The sequence below is a fragment of the Passer domesticus genome, chromosome 28 (assembly GCF_036417665.1).
Source record: "Passer domesticus isolate bPasDom1 chromosome 28, bPasDom1.hap1, whole genome shotgun sequence".
NCBI classification, from domain to species: Eukaryota; Metazoa; Chordata; class Aves; order Passeriformes; family Passeridae; genus Passer; species Passer domesticus.
In genome coordinates, this window is record NC_087501.1 from 5,251,742 (window position 1) to 5,278,887 (window position 27,146).

The following is a 27,146-nucleotide window of genomic DNA, read 5'->3' on the forward strand; positions in this document are numbered from 1 at the left end:
GCACAATTCAAAAGACTTTTTTCTCTGCTCTTCAGAAAGAAGAAATTGTGCCAACTGCAAGGTGCTATTTGGATGCAAAAAACCCTGAGCTGGCAGGTAAAAAAAGCCCCAGATAGTATCTCTGAGGTGTGTAAGGTGAGTTGCCCCAAGAATCCCAGTCCCCTTGGTTTTGGTCACTGAATTACAGACCTGACATTTTGGCCATGTTTTTTGTTTGCTTGCTCCTCTGTTAGACATTTAAAGGATATAATGCTGTGGTGAGAAATGGCTTAATTTACACCATTTGCTTTACCAGCATGGCCTTTAAATCAATAATATGTTGTAAGACTCAACTCTTTGTGAGCTAATCTCTGCTGACAGCACATGATTGATTCAGTTTTCAGATGGGACTCAACCTGTTGTATGATTACCTGTTGTGTCTCAATCTGTCTTATGATTTCTTGCACACAGACCTAGCCACTGACAACTCAAAAATGTTAATGTGGGTGAATGCTCGCACATAGGCTTTACATATATGTGGACACCCAGTCCTTTATGCATTGCTGGAGGAAAAAATATAGTTGTACACAAGAATCCTGTTCTTTATACATGGGGAATGCAGGATGCAAAGTTATGCAGCCAGAAATAGAAGCAGGGGGTTGGAATGCCAGCTGTGAAAAAAAAATGGAAAATTAATATTGAATGGTTGTATATTCAAGAGGGCTGAGCACGACAGGGATTTGTACTTGATCCATCTTCCTTGAGTAGGTCAGCACTTGTTGGCTCCAAATCTCAAGCTGCTTTCACCTGGAGGCCTTCTCTTACCATACTCTTGTGGGATATCTGTCTGTCCCGCAGCCCTAGGCCACTTGACACTAATTCCCAGTAATTGCTGTCAGTGTTGAAAGAAAAGGTGGTGCTGAGTCAGTGCAGGGAGAGAATTGTTCTGCTGTCCCTGGAAATTTTACATTTAGCACCAGTTGTCACACAAGGCTGCTGTGGCCTCCCCTGTGTGTTTTCTGTGTTCGCTGGTTCAGTGAAGACCACAACCACAGGAGTTCTGCATCAGAAGTAAAATGTCACAACTAAGTAGAGAAATTCAGTTTCCAAATTTTCATGGAACAATTTCTTATTGTAGAATATTCTGAGTTGGAAGGGGCCCACAAGGATCATGGAATCCAACTCCTGGCTCTGCATAGATTGTCCCATGGATAATCCATTTAGGATCATACTTTTAGAGATATACTGAGCATTTGAAAATATAAAATTTAGCTCACTTTTCTTTTTTCTTTAACTTAGTGCCAATTCAGAAATTGCTATTTCTGTTCAATAGACTTCAGTTGTAGCAGGCTAATGCCTACACAGCAGAACTTTTCTCCCCTACTTGATCCTGTCTGTAGTTTAAGAAACTGAGCAGGGGGACCCCAGGTCTCTCTGAAGGCTAGATTATGACTCCAGTTTATTTGCACAACTGATGGCTTGAATTTCTTTTAGGTTCCAGAGTTTGTCCTCTCAGCATTATTTTCCTATTTAATGAAAAATCTGCCTGGGGCTGAGCCCTGACACATGAGGTGGCATTTCAAGATCAAATGTTATTAATGTAAAAAAAAAAAAAAAAGGCACTGGAGACCACTGATTTAATTTAAGGACTTATTTTCAGATGTGATTTATCCCAAATTTCTAGTAAAAGTCCATGGAAGTTGTGATTTTGCACCGTTTTTGAAAGCAGATCCTGACCTAAGACACTTCAATTATACGGCACCATTAGTGACAAAGAACTTATGGCCACTGTACTGAAATCTCTTTAAAATATGACCATCTGCTCAGTGTTGTGCAAAGGCAGGAAATACTAATTACAGAATGTTCTGACATCTCTCTACTTGTGACACAGCTGAATCTGACCCAATATGTTCCCTAAATTGAAGTTGATGTATATTGAAAACTGCACAGCTCAGTAACAATTAGTTCCTGAACTTATTACCTTTGTAGTAAGTGTATTAGGCAAAAGGAGTATATTTTTAAAAGGCATTCAGTTCAAATTTGCATGAAAATGATACTGTTGCTACAGGATTTATTATGAACTATTAGATAGATAATCTGCTTTTAAACAGCCTCTAAATACCTCTTTATGCAATGTAACAGTTGAAAAGTTAGTATGTATTTTAAGACTGACAGTAGCTTACTGTGTTCAGCATCTTGGGCTTGTACAGCAGAACATTTTTCACTTAACAACATATTTGAAAAACTAAAGCAAATACCAAGAAACACACTGTGCACACACACACTGGATTTAAATAAAAAGTTCAAATCACACTATGAGTCAGCTGCAAGCAGGAAACTATTAAATCTGACATTTTTTTAGTAGATGTGCTTAAATGTTATAAAGGTTGTTTGTCAATAGACAAATGCTGTACACGCTATGAGTTGAACGACCTAAGCCGAAAAGGTATAAATGTTAAGAACTGGAACTACACAGTCTGATCCCCTTAGCCAAGCCCATGAGAGGGCTCCTTCAGCCACTCTGTTCAGTTCTGCTTTCTCTGTCTGCAAAACTGCTCACAGACCTGGGGCCTGCTTAACAATGGCAGTGTCTGCATTGTCTTGCCCTGTTAACAGCAGTGGCTCTTAATGTTCTCTCCCTGCTTTTGAATCCAGCTTCTGACTCTGCATTGGGAGCCTCTATCATGGCCTCTGGGTAAGGTCATGTGTCCCTTGCTACCAGAACTTGATTGTGTTCTGTGAGTGGTTTCACCCACCTCTTGTTAGACCATTAATGAATATTGGTCCAAACATCAAGCTTAACAGCAAACTTGCAGGTTTTTAGTAGGCAGTGAAATAATCTTGACATTGCTTCTGGCTTGTATTTGTGGGATTTTTATGCAATGTGGTTCTGGAATGGAGTGGAATATTGTATTCTGCCTACTCATTCTTCTGTTCTTCATGTAAATATATAGACAAGTGTTTGCAGAAGGCAGTGATTTTTAAAATCAAACAGGTTATCTTGGTTTAAGCATGAATCTTCTATCCACTCCACCCTTGCAGGTGACAGTTCCTAAGATTGATTATTCAGGATAAACACCTCTCCTTATTCATGAATATGTCTTCTGTATGTGCAGGAGGACACTCATTCTATTCTGAATGGTCACCACTTCTGCTCAGAGATGCTGCCCCTGCTTTGGCCTTACCATGTGGATTCTCCAGGGACTGCTTGTGCCTCCAGGTACCCTTGGAATCAGTTGCCATACTGTTGGATTTGTCTTGTTCTTAAGTTTGTACAGCCAGGACAAACAGCTGCTGTGTGAAAGGAAGGCAATGCCTGTCTCTGGTCTGCCCCAAATGGGCTGATCCACTGTGATCCCAGTGCATGTGGGATGTGTCATGCAGGACCAGCTGAGATGTCCCTGTGCACCTCGGTGCACTGGGACATAGTGGTGAGAATCCAACCCACATCCTGCCCTGCAGGATGAGTTTGTTTCAGGGGTGCAAAGCTGTGGCTTCATATTTGAAATCTGGAGGGATGAGTAGCTGAAGTAATTGTTAGTAAATTGTGTTTCTATTCAATTTTGAAATTAATAGATGATTTTTTTTCAGGGATGTGTTAGTGCTGCCAAGTCAGAAGACTCCTTAGGCAAAAGATCTGACTACTTAGAAATTAAAATGGTGCAGAATAGATATAATATCTAGAATATGATAGTTTTATCCTTTGGGCATATGTCTGTGTAGGCTGAAGAAATTAGAGGAGCTGGTCTCCCACCTCAGTTTTCTTAATGCCCTGTGTGTATTTTATACAATATTTTGGTTTTATAAGCAATCATGCACACGTGCTTTCTGATTTCTCTATTCCAGACCCTGGGAAGTTCTGCCTTGTACAATGCGTCTAGAGTTATAAAGATTTAAATTGTGAAATATGTTAAATAATATGTTTCTTTAGAATCATCCTCAAAACTGAAGACTCAAGATACTTGTTTTGAATGCTTCTTGAAGACTTTCTAAATCCCTGTCTTCTCAATCTCCTGGAAGGAGGGTGTACTCACTTGTAGCTTACAGTCTGTCCTTGTACTAGGTACAATCCTTTGAGATGCAGAGGCCATAGGTAATCAATCCTGCATTCATTTTTCAACAAACGAAATAATCTGATATTCAGTAGAATTTTGCATTGAAAAAGAGCTGCAGAAATATTGTGAACCATGCACTTAGGATTTCACATTTTTAACCTGTTAAGCCTTGTGCATCTAAGAGGTGCAGATATCTAACACTAAAGCTTTCTGTGAAAAAAAGGTCAGAAAAGGAAACACTGACCATATATACTCCCCCTTTCCTCTGCAGTGCATTAAGCAACAGTGCAATATGACAAAATTTTTATTGATGCTTTTTCCATTTATTTTCATGGAGAAAATTCCTATAGAATTGTGAGTTATTGTGACCTGAGCCTTTTGTTTCATTCTGGTAAGACTAAGTTTTGAGATCACAATCATACTCCATAAGTGAGATGTCAACAGAAGAGGTGGAATTCTGCCACCCTTTGTCACTGCATCTGTTGTATTGCAGGTCTTGTCTTTGGAATCTTGATCCTGGTTGCACCAGGAGAGGGTGCAATCTTCTCACTGTGTGATTTGGAAGATCAATTTGATTTTGGCTCCTGGCATACTGGATCATTGGGAATGTGTTCTTCCCTCTCTTAGTTATGAACTCTGTGGCTTCCATCTGCCACCATGTACAGTGGGATAGTGTAGTTGATCCAGAAGATCCAGAGTTGATCCAGAGAAAGATGTAGTGTGCTTTGGCCACGTCTTCAAGTCATGGAAGAAGCCTTTAACTGTGGAAAGAGATTTTATAGTTAAAGAAGCCATGTGGATATTGAATTAAGAATCCAGAAGACGTTTCAGACTGCAACAGGTTACTGACCACTTGCCTTTGATTGGAAACAATTTTCACAATGTAACAAATTCTGTAGAATATTTTCCTTTTCAAGGATACTCTTTTCCCTTGGAAAGACCTAGGAGTTGAGATAGCCCACTGAAAGTTTCATCTCTGTGTTTGAAATGACGGATGTAGAAGGCTGAAGATGAGTTGTGTTTCATAGGAGGCATAAGACTGGTGTTCACAGGTATTTATCTTCTTTTGTTGTGTAGGAGAGAGTGGAATCTTGTCAAAGTGCACCAGAGAGATGTTTTCAAAGCAGAAGACTATGACTGTCTGTTCTGGTCCTGTGTGAATGTCTGAGAGGAATGTTTTAAGTCAGGGTAGCTGCAGGCTGAATGCTCTGCTTTAAATCTCATGTTTGACTCATCAACACTTCACAATTGGCTGTAACAAATTCCACTGCCTGCTCTAGTCTAAAGGATCTCCTTTTTCTTTGCCATTTGTGCATCAACATCCAAGTCTGGTGTTATGCAGGCACATATTTTAAAGGGGAGTTCATTTTCAGACACTTAAAAATCTTATTAGTCAGTTTGGGGCTGGGCAGATAGAAAGCACCTTGGGAGAGAGGCAGTTTGGGATCCTGATGGACAAGAAGGTGACCATGAGCCAGCAGTGTGCCTTTGCAGCAAAGGCAGCCCAGCATCCTGGGCTGCACTGGGAAGAGAGAAGCACTGGAGCTTGTTTCATGTGAGGAAAGGTCAGGAGAGCTGAGGCTGTCCAGCCTGGAGGATAGAAAGCTCAGGGAAGCTCTTACTGATGTGTAAAACAACCTGCATGGGGAGGACAAAGAAGACAGAGCCAGACTTTTAGTGGTGCCCAGTGACAGCACAGGAGGTAAAAGGCACAAACTGAAATATAGGAGGTTTCCTCTGAACATCTGGAAACAGTTTTTCATTGTGAGGGTGACCAAGCACTGGTTTCCCAGAGAGGTGGTGGATTCTCCAGCTAAGGAGATTTTCAAAGCCTTACCTGGACACAGTCCTGGGCAGCCTGCTCTGGCTGCTTCTGGTTGAGCTGGGGCTGTGGACTAGATGATCAGAAGGCCCCTTCCAGCCTCAGCAGTTCTACCGTTCTGTGATATACCACATATCGACACACATCAGAGGAAGCCTCCCTCTCAGACTTGTCCATCAGTCCTGTCAGGGAAACGGGAAGTGTGGGAGACACACACATTGTAAAGTTATGGTATGGCTCAGTGTAATATGCAGGTTGTGTCCGAAGTACATGGACTTATGTGGAAAGGCTGTGGTGTCCTCAGAACATATAGAAGCAGATGAAGGTCTCAGAGTTCTATTTGGAATTTGAAGGGCATCCAGCAAGGTTTGTGCACACACATGAGGACATTTTTGCTCATGTTGCAGAACCTGGCTAATTCCAGCCTGGAAATGTGGCCTCAGAAATACTTAATTTTGGCCACATGAAACTACCCTTTTCCCCCTTTCATATCTCTTGTAGCTTTAGTCCAGATAAATTGAGCACTTGCTCAGGGTAGAACAATTTAGCAATCCTTTCAATACAGAGCTAAAGATCTATAGTGCAATGTAAGTGAAGGGAATGACAGAAAATTAAAACTATAAAGACATTAGGCATGGCAGTGCTATTGTGGTTTGCTGTTACTGTTACCATCCGTGTTATTGCTGTTATGGGTGACATAGTTGTTTCTAGCATAGCCTGGCTAGCATCCTTAGCTGAAATTAGGAAGTTCACTGCACTGGTGGCTTGATGAACACACAACATGACTGTATGCTGGCTCAAGTAGGACTAAGCTGCCAAAGCAGAGCTCATCTTCTTCAGTGTCCTTGTGTTGCTGCTTCTGTGGTGGGAGCAGATGGCATAGCAGGAGTGTTCCCGGCTTTGGTAAAACAAGATACAGAAGGTAAAATGAACTGGCTCTCTTTGGAATATGCCAGCTATTACAGTTAGGTGTTGTCTAGCAATCAGGCCTAGATGTAATTCTCCATTGCACAGATTATATCAAGCATCTCTCAAATATGGCAAGCGCATACCAGACAGAAATAAAGATTTTCAGAAGTTGCAGAATGACTGATTTCACAGCCATATGTGCATTTTGAGCCATTTCTTCCCATGTCCGATTCTGAATGTTTTAGTTGTGTAGCAATGAAATAACTGATTTGTTGGCAGCATCTCATAGTTGGTTACATAAAAGCCACAATGGCCTTGAAACCTTGAATCTGGACAGAGGGATGAAGAATATTTTAAGCTCATGATTCAGTGACCTTAAGTTCAACAGTGACAAGAGATTCCTGCCATTTAAGTAGATAATTAAATGAACTTACACATGTAAAATGTTATTTCTGGTTGCTCATATGTCTGTGTCCCTCATGGTCTCCTCATGACCTTTCACGAATTCACCAGAGGTGCCAGCTTTGGATGAGATTGTGGAAGTTGAACCATGCTTGATTGTAGAATTTAACTCCTTGGGATCAGAGCGTGCTCCTGGGACAATGGGAGAAATTTGCAATCACCCTCTACTAAGGGTTCTGTTATTCTACTTCATAGCATCTTGCATCCATGCCAAAAGGAAAATAATTTTTATGCTTTTTAGATTATATTCAGTGATGTTTGTTCACTGTTTTTTGGCCTTGTGTGTATGCTATTAGAGGTAGGGTAATTTATGGTGGCATGTGATTGCTTGTTGTACTTGTTCCTAAAACTGGGGAGAGAAAATGCTAGGAACAGATCTGCAAAGTGATTTTACCTCATTTTCTCCTTGATTGCTTTACTACATTCTCTTCTTTGTTCTGGCATGCCTCTTAATTTTCAGCATAAAATGTAAATAGTTCTCACTGATCCACATGTATATGAAAAGGTGAAAGAGGTCAGTGAAGAGTATAATGATGAGAGGGAGAGGAAAAGTGCTTTTGAAAATATGTTTCTAGTTTGATTAGATTTAGCCCTGGCTCAAACTATAAAATCTTTGCAAAATTATAATTCCGGTAACGAGGTTAGGTTATATTCCCAATCAATTCAATCTTCTGGCCAGCACACTATTAAGCAGGCATTTTCTAGTTCACGACTGCAGGAGAGACAATACAGCAGACTTTGTGAGGAAAGCCTTATGTGACTGCGAGATTATCTGTTTTTTATAATTATCTTCATTAATCTCGTAAAATATATTTCTTTTCCTGATAAATGTTGCCTTGATGTATCCTGGAGGCAATCAAAGCTACGACTGTATTACTGCTGCTCTGAAAGTCACAGCTGAATATGTCAGTGGGAATCAAAGTAAAAGGTGCAATAGAAATGTTATGAATTATTAAGATACATGAGAAAGCTCTGCAGGGAAGAACTGGAACATCTTGGGAAATGGTCTGCAGTCAGCCAGCTGGGAAGGCTGAATGTTAATAGAAATGTTGTTTTTAAAAATCACCATGACATCAACATTTTGATCAAGTGCCTTGTGCTGGAGTTGCTTATAGAACTGAGATTATATTAGGTGTGATGAACAGATGTGTAGTCAAGAGGGGTTGTGCTGTGTTGGGGAAGGTGGAGCTGGCTGCGAGGCTTGTAGCTAAAACTGCTTCAGTTGGAATCCTTGTTTTCAGTGCCTTGTAACTTTGTGCTGAAGCATTTAAATAAAATATTCCATTCCTGTTGTATCTCTGGCTTAATAGCTTCAGATTCTGGAAAAATATTAGGACAAGATTTTTTAAATGCCTAATTGTGCCCAATGTGTTCCTCCTTGGGTTGCCTATGCCGAGTTATTTTGGGTATGGGAATGAAAGCTTCAACTGATGAGTGTTACTGGTGTGGGTTCCAGAAGCATATTTGTGTCAGTTATGGGAAAGAAAAGCCCAGAACTGAGTCCCCTAGCATGCATGAGAAGCATCTTGAGGGAGTATGGGAGTACCATACATCAGAGAAATCAGTCTGGTTTTTCCCTGGCAGTATTTTCCTCCATTAGTAGGAAGAGAAAGGAAAGTGTCACAGTTCCAGACCAAGTAAACTAAAATGTGAGGTTTTGTAATTGTGAAGTAAAATCCCTCTGCAAAATTTCCTGGTTAGAAGGATGATAGTTAAGAAATACCAACATAAAAAGTCTTTAGGTGGTATCTTCTAAAAAATTACATAAGCAATTCATAAGTAGTTCAGGGACTAGAGCACATGATGAATATTTCACTAAATGTACTGTTGAAGATACTGGTTGCAAACATACTATATCCTTTTTTTATCCTTTAAGCAAAATATGCTTTAAGGCAGATTTCTTCTGAAGGGCCATGGCAGGAATAGGATATAAAGCCCAGATGCTACTCTGTAGAAGTGTACTTTTAATATTAGCTATTTTTATGACATTTTGAAGGTCAGCTGTCTAGGGAACATGATAGGGTTATGCAAGATATTGAGAGGTCTGAGAAAGCTCTGCTGTCTTTTCTGGGGAGTTCTGGTTTCATCCCCCTTCTCGCCAAGGCAGCCGTGACATATATAAAACCTGTGTTCACACAGACTTCACACAGAAGAAAGAAGCTGCATGTTTTCTTTTGCAAAATCCGTTTAAAAAGTTTGTGTCTAGATAATAAAAATTTGGTACTCTTCTACTACCCTCCTGTATTTCTATATTAATATCTCCTTGCAAAGGGATGGCTCTCTTGAGCAGCCTGAATTGCTTCTGCTACTCACTGTGGCTGAAGAGTCGCTGCGTTTTTACATTAAGCAACTGTTAATCAAAGTTGTTCTCATCCCAGTCAGATTTTTGTCCTTCCTCTCAATACTTTGCATATTGAAAGGAGGCAGTTATGCCATAAATTACAACTTTTCACAGAACCTTACACTGAAATAGAATTTGGTCTTAAGGCAAAGTCACTGCTTCTTGGAATTCAGTTTCTCAACTATATTTTCATTAATTTCTCTGTCACTGTCAATAGCTTTTCCTTCTCTACAAAGACATCAGAGGCTCCCTCTTGTGGCTGCATTAATTTCATTTGGATTGTGTTGGTTTTTTTAAAAAAAAAAGCTGAAAAAAGCAGAGCACCTCCTAATATTGGAAGCACAAACCAAAAGAAAAAAATAGTAATAATAATAATAATGATAATAATAATAGCTGTTGTACAGAAGCAGCAATGTAGATTCATAGGGAAGAGGGAAAAGGTAATTTCTTGCAGGCAAAGCTGAAGCTGCACAATATGAACTTTAACACATTCGTACACCATTGCTAATGAACAGGTGCTCAGATGGGAACCGGATTCATATTTCTACTGAGTGAAAATTAGACCCGTTATCTCACTTAGAGTGGGAAAGTACTCAGATTTTTGACTTTTTTTTTAATAGAATCATAATGCACAGAGGTTTTTTTGAAATAATGATGAGGTCTGTTCTGCTCAAAAATGCATCACTCAATTCCCATTAGTAATTTATTTTATGTTTATTTTCCTTCCAGGTCTTTCAAGCATATGTAAAATAATTCAGCAGTTGGGTTGTGCTGTTTGTTAGGAATCCACCTGGTAAATAGTGTGGCTGCAGGAAGCTGAAGCTGAAACATTTCGTCTCATGGGCAAAGAGAGCTCAGTGGCTGTTGCTGCAGCTCAGCTGCCACATGCTACCTGTGCAAAGGGGATGGGACAGACACCAACTCCAGGCAGCCTCTGACAGCCCTAGAAGTGGCACTGACTCTCCCAGCTGCCAAAGCAAGGACTGGTTTTAAGTAGTGCCCTTCCTACTTGTGCACTGGGAGTTTGTGCTGTCCATTTCATTCATTTTCTGTAGGTCGTGAGCAAGATGTGCTCCTTCCTTGTGGTGTTCTGCCTCTCCCCTTTCACTCTAAAAGCTGCCCACAAACATAGCAGCTGTAATACACAGCTAAAGCCCTTTAAATGGCCCAGTGTGTTATAAAACTGGCAAATTTTCCATAGAAGAATCTACAACAAAAAAACTCAACCAAGTACAGTGAAGTTTGTGAGTTATAACTGGATTTTTATACAGTTGTGATTCCTGTGAGGATTCCACAGTTTTGCTGGAGTTTGTAATGGTAGATGAGATAGGTTCTGAAGTGTTTTAAGCTTTCTCCCCAAAGAGAAAATTCATTACACAATGTCATTACCAAAAAGAATATAACTCTTCATTGCCCTTATAAATCACACAACAGCAATTTCCTCCCTCATTTGGGTACGCCAGGTTTCAAAAGTAAGCGTAACCGCGTGGGTTTTTGGCACCAGATTAAGTTTACGTGATTACTGATTAAATGAGTTGTTTAAAAAAAAAAAAAAAAAGCAAAGCTGAACTCATTCCAATTTGGAGTATCTGTTCTTGTATTTTTTCCATACCATGTACAACGCTAATAACGCTGAGAGAGCACCCCTTGCCTCCTGAGAGAAAGATGAGATGCTTCAGCCAGGATTGCATATAGAAACTTTGAGAAGTAGCAGTTTGCTCGATTTTTCTATGAGATACAGTTATTTTACCTCAGTCTTCACTCAGTTTCCAGATAGACTTGTGTATGTGGTGTACGCTGTGTAAAATTGGATCTATGACATAGGAAATACGCTGAGTTTTAAAATGCTCAAGGACATATATCTATACAGGTTCTCCATTAAGATAGTGAAAAATAAAAACAATACAGGGTTATCATTCTCATATCCATGCCTAGTTTCAGCAGGTTGTTGATCAGGCACAAAATGCTGCATTTTTTGATAGTAGATCTAAATGCTTGGAGGACAGGCCTGCTTTGTGAGTGGGAGAGAACTTTAGGTGAAGCCATGTGTGATATCTCAGTGAAGGATCTTGCAGCTACTTGTGGAGATCACTCCTGCCTGATGTGTGACAATTGATACGTCTTTGGTGAGCAGCAGGTGGGCTACCAAGTGGCCTGAGTCAGAAATCAGGAGCAGAGAGACTTCTTTACATCGCAGGAGCAAGTATTTCTTAACAATGAGCCAGGTCAGATCAATGGAAGGCTCTCTATTTATAGGTACAGCAACATATTCACAGAAAATTATGACGTGAAAAAGTTGGCTTTTTCCAGGAGCAAATATAGTTAAAAGATTAACATTTTCAGTCCAAGGTTAGGGCAGACTATGTCTGAGACTACCAAGTGTAGAAAGATGCTTTCTTGTCTGTGGATTTTATTGCCAAAACTCAAAGACCTCATGGAGAAAATCCTCAAAGAGAAAGCAGCTTGGTCTGGCAAGAATAAATGAATTAAATGGAGTTTTGAGGTGGGATTTAAAAGACAACTGGACTTCAAAGGGGAAAAATGGGAAAATAGGAAGGTATCATGAAAAGCTAAATTCAAGCTTGAGAAAAAACAAAGCAGCCAAAAGAATATCCTGGGGAGAATGTGGAAGAAAATTAGGACACAATAAAAATGGAGAATAGCACATATGCTGAGGACGGACAGGCTGAGGGGCTTGATTTTCAGAAGGAAAAGAAAGGAAAACAGAGAAGGAAACTGGGGCTATGTTCTTACTGACCAGGGCACAGCCCCACAGGGCCTCAGCAGAGCTGGGGGCTGGTGATGGGGTCCAGAAGCAGCCAGGGGATGAACCCAGTCAGAGCAGCAGAATGTGCTGATGGGTCCAGCATTGGTCCAAGGTTCACCCAGAAGATGGGACTGGAGACAGGCACAGCTACAGCATAGCCCAGACATGGTCTGGGAGCCCAAGGCAGAGCTACCTGGAGCTCCTGGCCATGGGCAGAGGGTGTGAGTAGGGCTTCCAGGTGGGGCCAGTCAGTGCCCTCAGGGAGGGCACAACATTTCGTTTAATACAGCTGATTTTAATACAGCTAATACCATTATTACTGGGAATAATGGCAGAGACCTTACGGGGAATAACAGAGACGTGAAATTTAAGGCGGTTCTAGAAAGACGGTTTTGGCACTGGATCAAAACATGGTTGGGTGACTTCCATCAATCAGAATGGAAAGGAAGAAAAGAAAATATATCTGTGCCACCCAGCAGAGCCACAGAAGAAAGCTAAGTAAGGATAGGAGAGATACAGAAACAAAGGGGCATTATTGTCCTTAGGAGGACAGTAAGATAGGTAATGATGAAGAAAAAAGGGTCATCATATGGTGGTGGTCAGGGAACTGATGCAGGGACCATATCAATATTCTTTTTCCACCAGCATTATCAACAACCAAGCTCAGAATTTTATTGTGAAACTGGTTTTGAGTTATTGGAGGCAAAAAACAGCTATGTATTTCATGTGTAGCAAAGACAAGTAGTCTTGCCTAATCCAGCAAGGCCTCCAAGAATTTTGTAAGAATTGGGTGGTGAGGCACTGGCACAGGTTTCCCAGAGAAGCTGTGGATGCCCTATCTCTGGAAGTGTTCAAGGCCTGGTTGGAGGGGGCTCTAAACAACCTGCTTTAGTGGAAGGGTCTCCCTACCCATGGTACAGGGGGTGGAACTAGATTGTTTTTAAAATTCCTTCCAACCCAAACCATTTCATGCATCTGTAATTTCTGCGCTTTCTAAAGCAGTTATCTCTGGTCTCAAACAAGGTTCAACATAGTGTCAGATAATGTAAAATAAAAATCTTTCAAGGTGGTCAGAAACTGAAAGTGGAAGTATATTTAGGCATGTTCAGCTCACTTTTAGCCTTTATGTTGTATGACACACTGGACTAAGCACTGACTGAGACTGGGGTTTGGCTTTCTTCCCACCACTGTCCCATTTGCCTGTTCTGCTTATGACCTCTGTTTGTCTCAATGCCCCTCATAGATGCTGGTAATCTATAAGACTGTTTTCATTACAAGGTAATCTGCAGCCTGCTTATAGCAATTAGAAAATCATATGGAATCATTAGATTACAACTGGCATGCTCTAGTCACAACAGTTGCTGGAAGGCCATGCCTACTTACTAAGCTGCTCAACTAACTCAGTTATTTGGGGTACGTTTCTAGAAAGAGGTTGTAAATATAAAGTGTAGATATAATAATTAGGAAGAACAGGATTGTCTAAATAACCCAACTGCTCTTGCAAGTCAGGAAGCTTGATGTGCTGTTCTTGTCAGGGAGACTGCAATTCCCCAGATGCTGGAAGGCAGGCTTGGAAAACTGTGCATTTAAAGAAATGGTTGAGCCAAATGTTTTGTAAAAACAAAGTAAGATTTTAAGAGAGAGACCCTGAATGAAATCAGGCAACCTATTATGTCTGTGGCTGGAGTCTGCTGTAAAGAAGGAGCCAGACTCCAGCATTTATTTAAGTCTGCTTACTATATAATTCAGGGTAGTGAGGTAAACTAAGGATGAAGCATTAGCTTCAGCATAGAATTTTTATTCTGACCACTGGAGCCTAAAGTTATTAAAAGAACAAACACAATTATGATATCCTAGGGGACTGGCACATATATAAATCTGGATATGCTGTCTGTTTCTCTCAAAGTATATGTGTGAATCTGTGTGCTGCCTGCTCTTTATTTTAACTAGGTTTGCTGCAGCTGGTTTTCTGAAAAGAACCACCTAACACTCTGGGGAAAGAGAGGCTTCAGAAATCCTCAAATGAATATCTATTAAGAAAAATAAGTTTCAAAGAAATTGCTTTTGTATGTGGTTAAAACTCCTATCCTTTGAATAAGAACAAAGAACTATCACTCCACTGCTCTAGACTTTTCCTAGTTCCCAGATAATCAACTTACAGTACCATAACAACCCAATAACAGCTTATTCTTCCTCTGTTTCTTCAAAATGATGAGAACCTATTTTCTTGAAAGGTAGGGACATGAATGCTTTCTGAAGAACAAAAGCCCATAATCTTTACATTTAACTAGCATATGTGATTTTCAGATTGGCTTTTATGAAAATATTTTAAGCATCAGGTAGCTCAGCAATACCTATTATCTGTGCACAAGAATACCCTAACTCTCAATAATTCAGCTGACTAATAATGAACCCAGGCTTGAAATGAATGGGGCTTGAAATCACTGAGGGGGAACAGATCCAATAAAGAATAAGTCTATTGAAATTGCTGAGGGGAAAAGAAGGTACAGCCAGTCTGCTGAGGGGAAAAGAAGGTACTGCCAGTCAGCAGTAGGCGACAACCATTGTCTTCTTGGTCCAATGGCCACACCTGCAGGCAAACATCTCACTTTTGGTCAGGTTGGCTCCCCCACACACCTCCCTCGTGTTAGGGGTTTCAGTCTCAGTCCTTGGCAGGGGGGAGCTTCTCCATAGAGAGATTTCATGTCTCAGTCCTTGAGAGGTAGGCTTCTCCCATCTCAGTCCGTCTGTCAGGGTGGTTGAAAAGCAGATGATGGCTCTTCTGTGAGGAGAGGGACCACCAAAGGTTACCCCAGAAAAGTCCCATCAGGCCAAGAGGTGGGGAAATTCTCAAGCTATTTTTGCCAAACAGGTGCCAGCGTAAGGGCGAGTCGCCTCCTTGGCAGGCCCTGCCAGAAGCAGGCATTGTAGACACAGCTGTGAACAATCGCTTGACAGGGCAGAACTGTGCTCAGGGGCCTCAGGATTATTTGGCCTTCATCCACCACTGGCAGCCCACAATTCCCATCAGGGTCCTCAGGCTCCCCATGTCTGTCCTTGAGACGGTTGTGAGGCAAAGGAAGGGAACATCCAGATTATCTCTAACACATGCTGTTGTAAGTTTGGTCCTATTGGTTTTGGGGAAAGAATGGGGAGTTGTTTTTTGTGAGGAGAAAAGGTGTCCAGGACTTGGTGGGGACGGGAGGTGGACGAGGCAAGGAGTGAGTGGGCCAGGGCACCAACCAATAATTTGACGCCCTGAAGAAATGATTGGCCCAGAATGAACCTCGCTAAAGACCTATCAGAGCGCCTAAATTCCCCCAATCAGTGCGCGGATCCAAACCCCACCAATCCTGGACCAAAGGGAGTTATAAAAGGGGTGGTTTTCATTTGGGCGTGGTTCTTTCTGGTTCGTGGGCAGTGGGATTAGTTCACGTGGAAAAGAACCCAATGTGTTCGCAGCACGTTGTTATTGTTTTTTGAGCTGTTGTGGGGGGGTCCAAGCTTATCTTGGACCCTCCGTTCCTTCCAGCTTGTTTTTCAATAAACGAGAGCCTTTTTAATCTTTTTTTTTTGAAATCTGGCCTCGTTCATTCATTACACTGTGCTGGAAATGGAGTATTGAGACATGTCTAAAAAGACACACAGTCTCAAGAAAAAAGGGACATTTGATAAAATAACAGGGAATAATAACTATTTAGGGCTGTTTTAAAAAGAATGTGAATTATAGCTGAGTAATGAACTTGAACAGCACTTAATTGAAGAACAAGGCACAATGCCTTTCTGCCTAATGCCTAAATCTAAACTGTTGTTGAAAGAATTGTTATGAGTTGTAGTTCCTCTACAGGTTAAAGGACAAATTGAAGTCCTGAATCCTCAGCACCAGGCCCTGTCTGAGGCCTGAACAACAGGCCCTGGGCCAAAGCTGATCTCTAGATAAACCTTCCAACCAAACATTATATTTGTACCTGATCATTAATGAATCATTTTTAGCAGTATGATCTCTGTATTGATTCACAGGTGAAATGTGGATTTACCTTAGTGTACTTAAAAATCAGATAAGGCCCCATCTGGCCTTGTTTGGGGCTGAATGGTCAAAGTCACCTCCCTTGGTTCCTCCTTGGGCCCTGGTCAGGCTTTGGGAGGAACCCAAGAGGAGGATGAAACCAGATGTTCCTGCACTAGAAGTGCTGTCAGTTTGTTCATTCAGCACTGTCAGAGCTGGGCCCTCTCACAGTGAGATTGGAGCCTCACCTGTGGCTGGAGGCACCTGCAGGAATTCCCAGTGTCCAGGAATGGCTCTGCAGCCCCTCGCTGGGGCAGCTTTCCCCAGCTGCTGTGTGGATCTGGGAGATGGCAAAGCCTGAGGGGAACTGGTGCTAGATCATTCTTAATCACTGCTGCAAGCTTTGGTGGTGATGATTTGTTGCATTGCTGATCTTCTGCTTTTGTAATTATTTTCTAATAGTTATGTGCTTTACTTTTGTAGTTTTTGCAGATTTACCTTATAAAAATTACACAATTCCTTCCGTTGGTGTCTGGTCCTGGTCCTTGGTGGTGACTCTGCCCATTGGCAAAACTGACCCTGTGGACTCCACAGAAACAAGGGGCACTTGTGACACTGCAGTGCCTCTTGTAACCAGGGGACCATGGTGACCCTGTGGGGCTTAATGGAACCAAGGGGCCATTGTGACACGGTGGGGCCTTATGCAACCATGGAGCCCATTCTGACACTGTGGGGACAAGGGTCCATTGTTTTCCTCTCCCTGGCACTGCCCAGTTCAGCCTTTCCCTGCCCCTGCCCCAGCCCAGCAGAGCAGCAGAGTCAGATCTAGCCCTGCAGCAGGAACTGCAGGCACTGGAGGTCAGGGACAGCCACTCTGGGTCTGGAATGCTCAGCAGATGCTCAGCTCAGGCAGCTCCTGCAGCCCCAGGGCCAGCCCCGCTGCCCAGCCCAGCAGCAGAGTTGGCCCTGGGGCTCCTCAGGCAGCTCCTACTGGCCCAGGGACAGGGCAGCCTCTTGCCAGGGCTCCTCTGCACACCCACGGGCTCCTGCTCTCTGCTCCTGGCCCATGCCAGCTGCCCCCAGAGCAGCCTGTTTCCCAGGGGAACACGTCTGTGCTGGCCCCAGCAGCCATTGCTGCAGCCCCTGCCCTGCTGCCCAGAGCCCCGAGCTGGGGCTGCTGCTCTGCAGAGCACGGGGGCTGTGCTGCCCGGGGCCCTGGGCTGCCTCTGCTGGGCTCTGCTGCTCAGCCTGGCACACAGAGGCAGCTGATGGTGCTCCCTGCACTGACCCCCTCCCACACAGGCTCTGTGGGGCATGGAAGGGGCTCAGAGGTGCCTGCCTTGTGCCAGGGCTGCTAGAGGGGCTTGGGGCTGCCCTGGATCCTCCTGGGGGAGTTCCCTGAGGCTCAGACCAGGCAGTGCCCAGACTCCTTTCCCTGGGCCTGCTGTGTCCCTGGGCTGCAGAGCTCTCCTGGCTCATAGCACACATTCAGTCCTTGATCTCGGGGTGACCCCAGCCTGGCCAGGCCTGTGCCCAGTGAGCTCCACTCCCTGCTGGTCCCTGGCACACACTGTCCCTGCAGGTCCCCTGTGTTCTCCTGGCAGCTCCCAAGGCCCTCCAGACAAACCTTCCCCTGCCATCAGCCCTGGCACAAGCTGCAGAGCCCCAGGAAGGTTCAGCACAGACCATGCATCCTCTGATGGGCACTGGCCACCAACAAGCAAAACCTGACCCAGACCTGAGTCCCCTGAAGGCCCCAGTGAGACCCTGATCTCATCCCTCTGAGCCTTGGGAGAACAAGGAACACGAGGAGCCTCTTGAGAGTCCTGAGAGTGACTCTGGAGGGGAGCAAAGCCTTCCTGCCCTGCGCTCAGGAGATGCCCTTTGCTGGTGGAGCTGCTGTGCTGGAGCCCAGTGTGTCCCAGCAGTGCCCATGGCCTGTCCCTGCCTGAGGGCACAGCACGGACACGCAGCAGGACAGTGACCAAGCTGCCAGAGCACTCCGGCCTTGCACCCACAGCAGGGCTGGGAAGGGGAGTGTGGAGCTGGGAGGAGCAGATGTGGAGAGAGCCGGGCCATTGTCCCTGGCTGTGCTGCTGTACTGGGAGCCCCTTCCCTCCGCCTCTGCTCACAGGCACAGCCCCTGCAGAGCCAGAGAAGGGCTGAGGAAATGCCTTAGACATACAAGTCAGGACAGCCACTTGTTTTTATTCAAATGCAGAGGGAACAAGCCTCCTGAAAGTCTTTGTGTTACAAAAGAGAAGTAGAAGTTCATGTAGAAATGCTCAGAGTAGTACTGCGGTATCTTATAAAACACATTATAACACCAGAAAAATAATAAGAAAAGGCCCCAGTGACAAAATGGACAAATAGGAAAAAAAGGCCAAGAATGTAAAGAGTTACATTCAGAAGGTTCTGGAGCAGAAAAGTTTAATGTTTCTGAAAAGATAGAGTCATCATTTTCCTCAGGGCAGCCTTGAGCTCCTGGTTCCTCAGGCTGTAGATGAGGGGGTTCAGGGCTGGAGGCACCACCGAGTACAGAACTGATAGGGCCACATCCACGGATGAGGAGGAGATGGAGGGGGGCTTCAGGTGAGCAAAGATAACAGTGCTGATGAACAGAGAGACCACAGCCAGGTGAGGGAGGCAGGTGGAAAAGGCTTTGTGCCGTCCCTGCTCAGAGGGGATCCTCAGCACAGCCCTGAAGATCTGCACATGAGAGAAAACAATGAACACGAAACAGCCAGATACCAAACAGGCACTAACAGCAATGAGCCCAAGTTCCCTGAGGTAGGATTTGGTGCTGGAGAGCTTGAGGATGGGGGGGATTTCACAGAAGAACTGGCCCAGGGCATTGCCCTGGCACAGGGGCAGGGAAAATGTATTGGTCGTGTGCATGAGAGCATTGAGAAAGACAGTGGCCCAGGCAGCTGCTGCCATGTGGGCACAAGCTGTGCTGCCCAGGAGGGTCCTGTAGTGCAGGGGTTTGCAGATGGACACGTAGCGGTCGTAGCACATGATGGTCAGGAGGAAAAATACTCTGATGAGATGAAGAACAAAAAGAAGAAGAGCTGAGCAGCACATCCTGTGTAGGAGATGGTGGTGGTGTTCCAGAGGGAATTGTGCATGGCTTTGGGGACAGTGGTGCAGATGGAGCCCAGGTTGCTGAGGGCCAGGTTGAGCAGGAAGAAGAACATGGGCGTGTGCAGGTGGTGGCCGCAGGCTACGGCGCTGATGATGAGGCCGTTGCCCAGGAGGGCAGCCAGGGAGATGCCCAGCAAGAGGCAGAAGTGCAGGAGCTGCAGCTGCTGCGTGTCTGCCAATGCCAGCAGGAGGAAGTGGCTGATGGAGCTGCTGTTGGACATTTGCTGTGGCTGCACATGGGGACCTGTTCATGGAGAAAGGACAGTGAAGAGTTAGAGGAGATATGAGTAAGGCAAATCCATTTCCCATACACCCTCCTCTGTAACACACACCGACATGCTTCTGTGTTTAAGAGATCTGAGATTTTCTTGATAAGCTTCCTCCATCTCTTTCCTGGTATTCTTGGATATCATACACCCTCAGCATTATTTCTGCACTCTAGGAGAACAGGGCAAGTTCTGTTCGGCAGAGTGATAAGTGGAGAGTGAGGGGAGATGGTCTCTCATTCTGATCTGTTCAGAGTTTCTCTGGGCTTTAACCTTTCTCAGGTGGAGGGTGATCACCTTCCCATGCTTCCCCTAAAATGTCACCAGGTACTGCTGAGAGCAGATGGATGCACCCCAGCCCAGCTCCACATTTCTAGCCAAGGACTCATGATGCTCATTTCACCAACCCAGCAGCATTTTCAGTGTCACAACACCTCTGCCTTTCCCCATCAATCTTATCACTCAGAGATGCTCTAGGACAGGTTTGCATCCTGCATTGAAGCTCCCAGCTTGGACTGAAATCTCAGAGAGACTTCAAAGTGTCCTTATGTTGGCATTGGATGAAGGGAGATGCAGCTCCTTGCCTGGCTGCACTGACAGCATTGCCCAGAGCCGGGCACTGGGCGCAGCGTCACCCTGAGCCAGCTGTGCCCCCTCCCAGAGCCCCCAGGGCCCGGCAGCTGCTCCCAGCCCTGTGCTCTGCAGAGGGAACTGGGCCCGGGGCTGCAGAGCTGCCCCACGGCTCTGCTGCAGCTCTGCCTGCACAGGAAGGGCTTCACGCCTTGAAGCCCCGGCCCTGAGGGCAGAGGCTTGGCTGGGGGACAGGAGGGAGGGGGCTTGTTCAGAGGGAGGGGCTGCACTGGAGGGGCTCCTGTGGACTTCTCTAAACTGTCCCTGCCACAGCATTGCTGGGTTTTGTTTTCTCTCATTGCCTGTCTTCTCTCTGCTTCCTGGAGATTTTCCTCCTGTAGGTGTTTCCCTGTGCCTGATCTCTCCCTGCCAGCACTCACAGACCCCAAATCTCTGTGCACTCTCCTTGGCCTGACAGAACCCTGCCTGTTTGCAGGGCACTGGCTGGGGTCAGGTTCTGTTTGCAGCTTGGAGAAAGGACAGCTCAGACTGAGCCTGATGGGTCCAGCAAGAGTGATGCTGGTGCTGTCAATGGGCAGAGTGTCTGAAAGCACATCAGGGATCTCCTGTGAACCTATTGATCACTAAAAGTAACAGTTCGGATGTCTCAGGCACTTGTCAAAATTCATAATCCACCTTTAATATTTATCCCGCTCCCTGCCATTCTCCAATACCAGGAAAATTAATACAAAGTCTTTGGAAATTTATGCATTTTTATCAAAGTCCTTGTCTTGGAAATATTCTATGACTGATCAGAACACCTCAGCATGTCAGAGCTTCATGAGCATTTCACCTCCCCTGCCCCAGAAACTCTCAGAGTTGTACTCACAGGGTCTGCAGGCATTGGGATGTTCCAGCTTTAGGAGATGGCTCCAGGAGCTGCAGCTGCATTGTCCTGCAGCCAGAGGTTCCTGTGCCAAGGGCTGGCAGTGATTCTGCCCCAGGCGCTTCTCAGCACCTTCCCAGCCCTGACTGATTGAAGCTCTCTGTGCCTGTGTGCTGTGCCTGGGCTGGCTGCAGGCAGTGCCCCAGCCCTGCTGGGCTGGCAGAAGAGCTGCTCATCAAGAGAAATATGCTTTTGAAGCTCTTCTTGCTTACCAGGAGCTGCCTCTGGGCCAGAAGCCCAGCCCAGCTCAGCAGCACAGACACAGCACAAGGACTTGAATGACCCTCTGGGGCTTTGTGCTCAGGCCCTGAACATCAGTCCCTGAGAGACAGCTGAAGAAACCTCTCCAGAACTCCAAGTCAGAATCCAACTCCAAAGTTTCTTGGACTTTTAATGAGTCCCTCTGAGGGACACAACTGAGAAAGTGTCCCCAGGCCCCAGGCAGAGCAGAGAACTGGAGGCACTGATGCCAGGTGGGGACAAAGAGAAGCCAAGTCTTGGTGGCCTGGGGCACAGCAGCAGGATCTGTGCCACCAAGGGCTGGGAGGAGACACCTTGTCCTGAGGCCCTGGGGCCTCCTGGCACAGCCCCAGCCAGACTGGGCACTGTCAGCCCCTTGTCCTGCCCTCAGCATCCCCCCCTAGCCCACATCCCAGTGGCCTCAAGGATCTGCTGGAAGGAGTCCCTGGTGAGCCTTGCTCAGCAATGGCCCTGGGGGCTCCTGAATGCTCCCAGGGAATGCAGGTTTTTCAAAGGACTTTTGCTTTTGCCTTGGAGTCTCTGAGAGGTTTGTGCAATCATGGCCTCCAATTATCTGCTGTAATTAGTCCCTGGAGATTCTTTTTCAGTAACAACACTCAGTGGGGCTCATTAATGCTTCAAGGTACTTCAGTTATTTTAAGGTACTTGGTATTTCACTTTTGATACTGAGTCTATGAGAGGTTTCTGCAGTCATGGCCCCAGTTATTTGTTTTTACGAGTCCCTTGAGAGCTCTGTACTGACACTTAGTGGGGCTCATTAATACTTTGAGGTACTTAAGGGTTTTTAAAATACTTTGGATTTTCCTTTCCACATTGAGTCTCTGAGATTTTATTTTGTGCCATCCTGGCCTCCAATTCTCTCCTCCAAGGAGTCCATGAGGAGCCTGTGCTGGGGATGGACCTCAGTGGGTCCCATTCATGCTTTGACACACTTTGGATGTTTCCTCTGACTTTGACTCCTGGAAAGGTTTGTGCAATCTCCTCTCAGACCCTGAGGTACCGGGCTCAGCTCCAAATGCGCCACAGGGCCCGTGAGGATCAAGCAAGTACTGACAGACCATGGCTCTGTCTTGATTTCCCTCTGCTCTGGGCAGTTCATCAGGAAGATTTCTGTAGTGGTTTTGATTTGCCATTTTGAGATTTCTTGGAGAATGGATTAATTAGTGTGGTGAGTTCAGTGTTGGGTAATTTCCAGTGAACTCACTAGAATAGTCTTACTCATTTCCTGCTGGGAGATAGGATTAGGAGAAATGCAAAGCAGGCGTAAAACTTTAGAAGGGTATAAAGATAAGTTTTTTAATAGTAACTGAAAGATAGAGAATTAAGAATCAGAGAAAAGCTTTCAAAACACTTGTCTCCCTACAACCATTTTTTCCTTAGTGACAATTTAAGGAGACAAAACATAAAGTTTTCAGTTTGTTTGCCACCTCTAGAATAGTCTTTCTTCAGTTCACTTAGGGAGAGGAGTCTCTCTTTCAGGCTCTGGAGATGTCTCCATAAGAAAACAATTCTCTCATGGCTCTCAATTTCCAGGAATAGCAGCCACCCAGAATTACATGAAGTCCCTCCTATTTTTTCACAGCTTTCCCACAGATGTGTTTATGGGCCATGTCAGCTTATGGGGCATTAGTTTAAAAATGAGTTATTTAAAAGCAAAACTTCTCTTCATCCATTCTTGAAATCATCTTCATCTCTGACAACAGAGGTCTTCTTCTCTCCCTGAGGGCAACATGTCTCATCAGTCTTGCCGGTTTCAATGTTCAAACTTCTCATGGGATCACAGCTACTTCAACATTTGCTTACTTTAGCATGGAGGCCTTTGCTGAACAAGTCATCTCCCCATATTTTTCAATGAAATATAGGGCAAAAGAGAGCCTGATGTATCAATTACATCCTTCTCCATAGTTTTACAAGAGGATTTCATCCTCAAGATCAAGGACATCTACTCATCCCTCCCATCTGGGACGCAACTTCCTCCTCACAGATATCAGAATAAGTTAAATTTTGTTGTACGTATAACTTTTAAGGATATTTATTTTTGATTCTGTGATGTTTAATTTAATGCAAATTCAGGGTTGATAAGATTAAGCAAAGTTAAGCTTCATTATTGTTAGATTTGAGCAATGTTATGTTACATTCTATTAATTTGAATTCCTGTTGTTCTGGATTGAAAGATAATGTGTGTATTCTATTTGCCATTTGTCACAGGTAGGGCAGTTATCTTCTGTTAATTGAGCAGTAAATTGGACCCCCAATGGCTCCCACAGATCTCCAAATACCTGCAAGGATCTTCAAGCTTTCTAAACTTCTTTTTGTGAGAGGAGCCTTGGAGCAGCTGTTTCCAATCCTAGTCCCACACTTTCAAGATTTTGTATGTAAAGAATTATAAAGGTGGAATGAAACCTTTATAGAATTTGTCCCACAAGATTAAGGATGGCAAACCAGAGTTATATAACCTATATATTATCTATATTATCTATCTATCTATCTATCTATCTATCTATCTATCTATCTATCATCTACCTATCTATATTTATTTATTTATTTATTTATTTTTATATATTTTACATATATTATATATATATATTATATCCTATATATAGGATTAAGGATGGCAAACATATAGATTTCTGTAGATATATATTGTCTATTATGGTAATGATTAGACAATATGATCTTAATCAGAAAAATTTACTCCGAGGTATAACAGCTGCAACATATTATATATCATATATAATATATCATATCATATTATATCATATACTAGGAAGTGATTTCAACGTAACTGCATTAAAGCAAAACCAGTTATTAAGCAGAGATTGATGTCACTCCATCTTGGTTTGGAAAGACAGGTGTCTGCTAAGGAAGGCAGGAGCCTCTCCTAAAAGCAAAATGTGAACCCCCTCCCCCTGAATTGTTATAAATTTGAAATTAAGGGGCTCTCAGGAAAAAATAAGGGAGCAGGAATAACAGTTCTTTATTAGGGAAACAATAAAAACATAAAATAAACAATGCAGTAAATCAAGACAACACTGACAGAGTCAGAACACAACCTGACACCCTGTTGGTCAGGGTGTTGGTAGCAGTCCAATTGGAATGGTGGCTGCAGTCCTCCTGGAGTGCCAGGAGTGGTTCTGTTGGAGCAGGGATCCTGTAGAAAGGTGTAGTCTTCCTCCAAAGATCCAGTGGAAGAGGCAGCTGCTGTTCCTCTGGGAAAATCCAGTGGAGAAAGCCATGCTGGTGTTCCAGAAACTCAAGATTATATCTGGGTAGGAATGCTTGGCTCTCCCCTCTGGGCAGAACATCTCCCAATGGGATGCTGTAGTTCTTATCAGTCATGCAGTGCCATTCAATAGCCTGTTATCAGCAGATGTCTGCCTGGAGGGAGGATTGGGTGTGGAAGAGATAAGGAAGACTGCCCACTTAACAGAAGACAACAGCCATACAGATGGCAAAGAGAATACAATCTGCTTGGCAATCCAGGATGGTGGGTTAGTGGGCTACCCTCAGGGAATGCTCCCCTGGTATTGAAGGGCAGGGTGAGAGCACCTGGATCTTGGAGCACCCAGCTGCCCCCCATGTTTGGAGGTGCCTGAGGAGGGCTGGGAGGATGCCAGGGACATCCTGCAGTGACATCCCCCCTGTCCCACTCTGGGTGAGCTCAGTCCCAAACCTGGCCCTGATCCTGGTCTCAATCTCACTCCATGTTTAGACACACTCACAGTTCTGTATTTAATCTCATCCCAGTGCCAGACTCGTCTAGCCCCAGACCCATTCCCAATCCCAGCCCTAAAGCCAATCCCATGTCTAGCCTTAACCCCAATCCCAGCTCTAATCCAAATCTCAGCTCTAACTCCAACCCCATCCCCAAATCCAGCCCTATCCTAAATCCTCAGCCCCAAACCAAATCCCAGGTCCAGCCCTTCTGGGGGTTTGAGTGTGTCTCTGTCCCTCTGACCCTGATGATGTTTGGGTGAGGTCACACCAGGGCTGAGAGGGACAGAGATCCCCCCGGCCTCCACAGGGATGAGAAGGTGAAAGAGCCCCCCCAGCCCTGAGCACCCTCAGCGGTGAGAGGGACACAGAGCCCCTGGTCCCCAGCCCTGCACAAGCATTCCCTGAGGTCAGAGGGATGGAGACCCCCTGAGCATCCCCCAGGACAAGGGGACAGAGACCCCTGAGCATCCCCTGGGCTGAGAGAGACAGAGACTGCCCCGAGCACCCCCTGGCACAGGGTGAGAGGGAGGGAGACCCCCCAGGCATTCCCTGGGCTGAGAATGATGGAAACCCCCTGGGGAATGCCCTGGGGTGACAGGGACAGGGACAGCCCCCACAAGCCCCTCCCAAACATCCCCCAGGGTGAGGCAGAGACCCCTTAAGCATCCCCTGGGCACTGGACAAAATAAAATTGGCAGAAATTAAATTTAACTCTGCATTAATCATTTTGATGAATATTTGATTTTCCCAAAAGTAACATGTGATGAAAATGCAAATAAATCCCAAACCTGAATAAACCGATAATAGAAGCAATGATGTGTCAATTCCAAGTTTCATTGGTTTCTGCACAGCTCCAGCTCAGCTGCTGGCAGGTTCCCATAAAAGAAAAGTGGAAATTCGGCCCAGTACAGATTATTAAAAGTAAGAGAAAGCTTTGTGTAACTATCACAAAGGTGACAGGGATGAAGAGAATAATGATTCTCACATTTGGCAAAGCCCCTAAGCCTGTGAATTTGGGAGTTATTCAGGAACTTAGCTACCTTAGCTGGGCTTCCTGTGGCACTTTTAGCAGCCTTGTGTTCTTCACCTTATGGTGAATGAACCTTGTCAGCCTCTGGTATCATTCACTCCCTTTTCTCCAGTGATTTTAACAAACTTTTCAAGGAAGGACAACAAAACATTTTCTTTACACTGGCCACCCACAACAGCCATTTTCTGCATCAGTTTTCCCATAAGTTGCTCAGAGGAAGACGCATCCAAGTTTCCAAGGGTTCCTCCGGAAAGAAAGAGCCACAAGCTCCTCAGAGGAGGGAACCATGCTGTTGTCAAAGGCACTTGGGGTCAGACAACAGTGCCAAAATAATGTCACAATCTGGTTAATAAAATTGTTAGAGAGATGCCTCTGTCCCAATTAAGGTGCTAAGGTGACCAAATTTAAAGTAGATTTTATTGAACAGTAAATGTGAGGTAAAGAGAGAGAGATGAAAAGAAAGAGAAAATGAGTAGAACAAGAGACAGGGACAGAGAGCCTCACTGGGGTGCGGCAAGTGTGACATTGTCCCCTGTGTGCGTGTGGCTGTCCCGGGGTGAGGGTTTTACACCTGAGCCAGTTTGGGTAAGAGGGGTTGATGTTCACCCCCTGAGCAGGGATTACCCCACTGTTTCAGGTTACAGTGTAAGATGTAACCAAATGCATGTTTTCCATCACCATCTTCACAAACTGTTCTAAACAGGTGGGGCAGTGTTCTTTATCTCTTCCATGACTCAGCCCTGATAACGCCCTCCAGGGGCTATCTTCTGTGAATGGGCCATTGAGTGTCCCCCCAGGACTGGAAAAAATGACATCATCCCATTGTGGGATGCTCCGCCTGGGGGGAGGAGCCAAGCATTCCTACCTGGAT

At 44.7% G+C, this 27,146-nt stretch overlaps 1 protein-coding gene and 1 long non-coding RNA gene across 5 annotated transcripts in view; one reads left to right on the forward strand and one right to left on the reverse strand.

Annotated features, from left to right (window-relative positions):
• Positions 1–27,146, forward strand: part of LOC135286973 (zinc finger protein 420-like) — a 35,999-nt gene that overhangs the window by 7,198 nt on the left and 1,655 nt on the right. The gene's annotated exons all lie outside the window — the stretch shown is intronic.
• Positions 4,321–16,999, reverse strand: LOC135286950 (uncharacterized). 4 transcript variants are annotated; one of them, XR_010350914.1, is made up of 6 exons: positions 16,840–16,999; positions 7,200–7,359; positions 5,872–6,038; positions 5,458–5,672; positions 4,892–5,198; positions 4,321–4,795 (listed from the first exon to the last, which is right to left on the reverse strand). It is a non-coding gene; the product is annotated as an uncharacterized LOC135286950 (long non-coding RNA). The 4 variants fall into 4 exon arrangements; XR_010350915.1 differs by lacking the exon at positions 4,892–5,198; XR_010350916.1 differs by lacking the exons at positions 4,892–5,198; positions 5,458–5,672 and adding an exon at positions 6,526–6,754.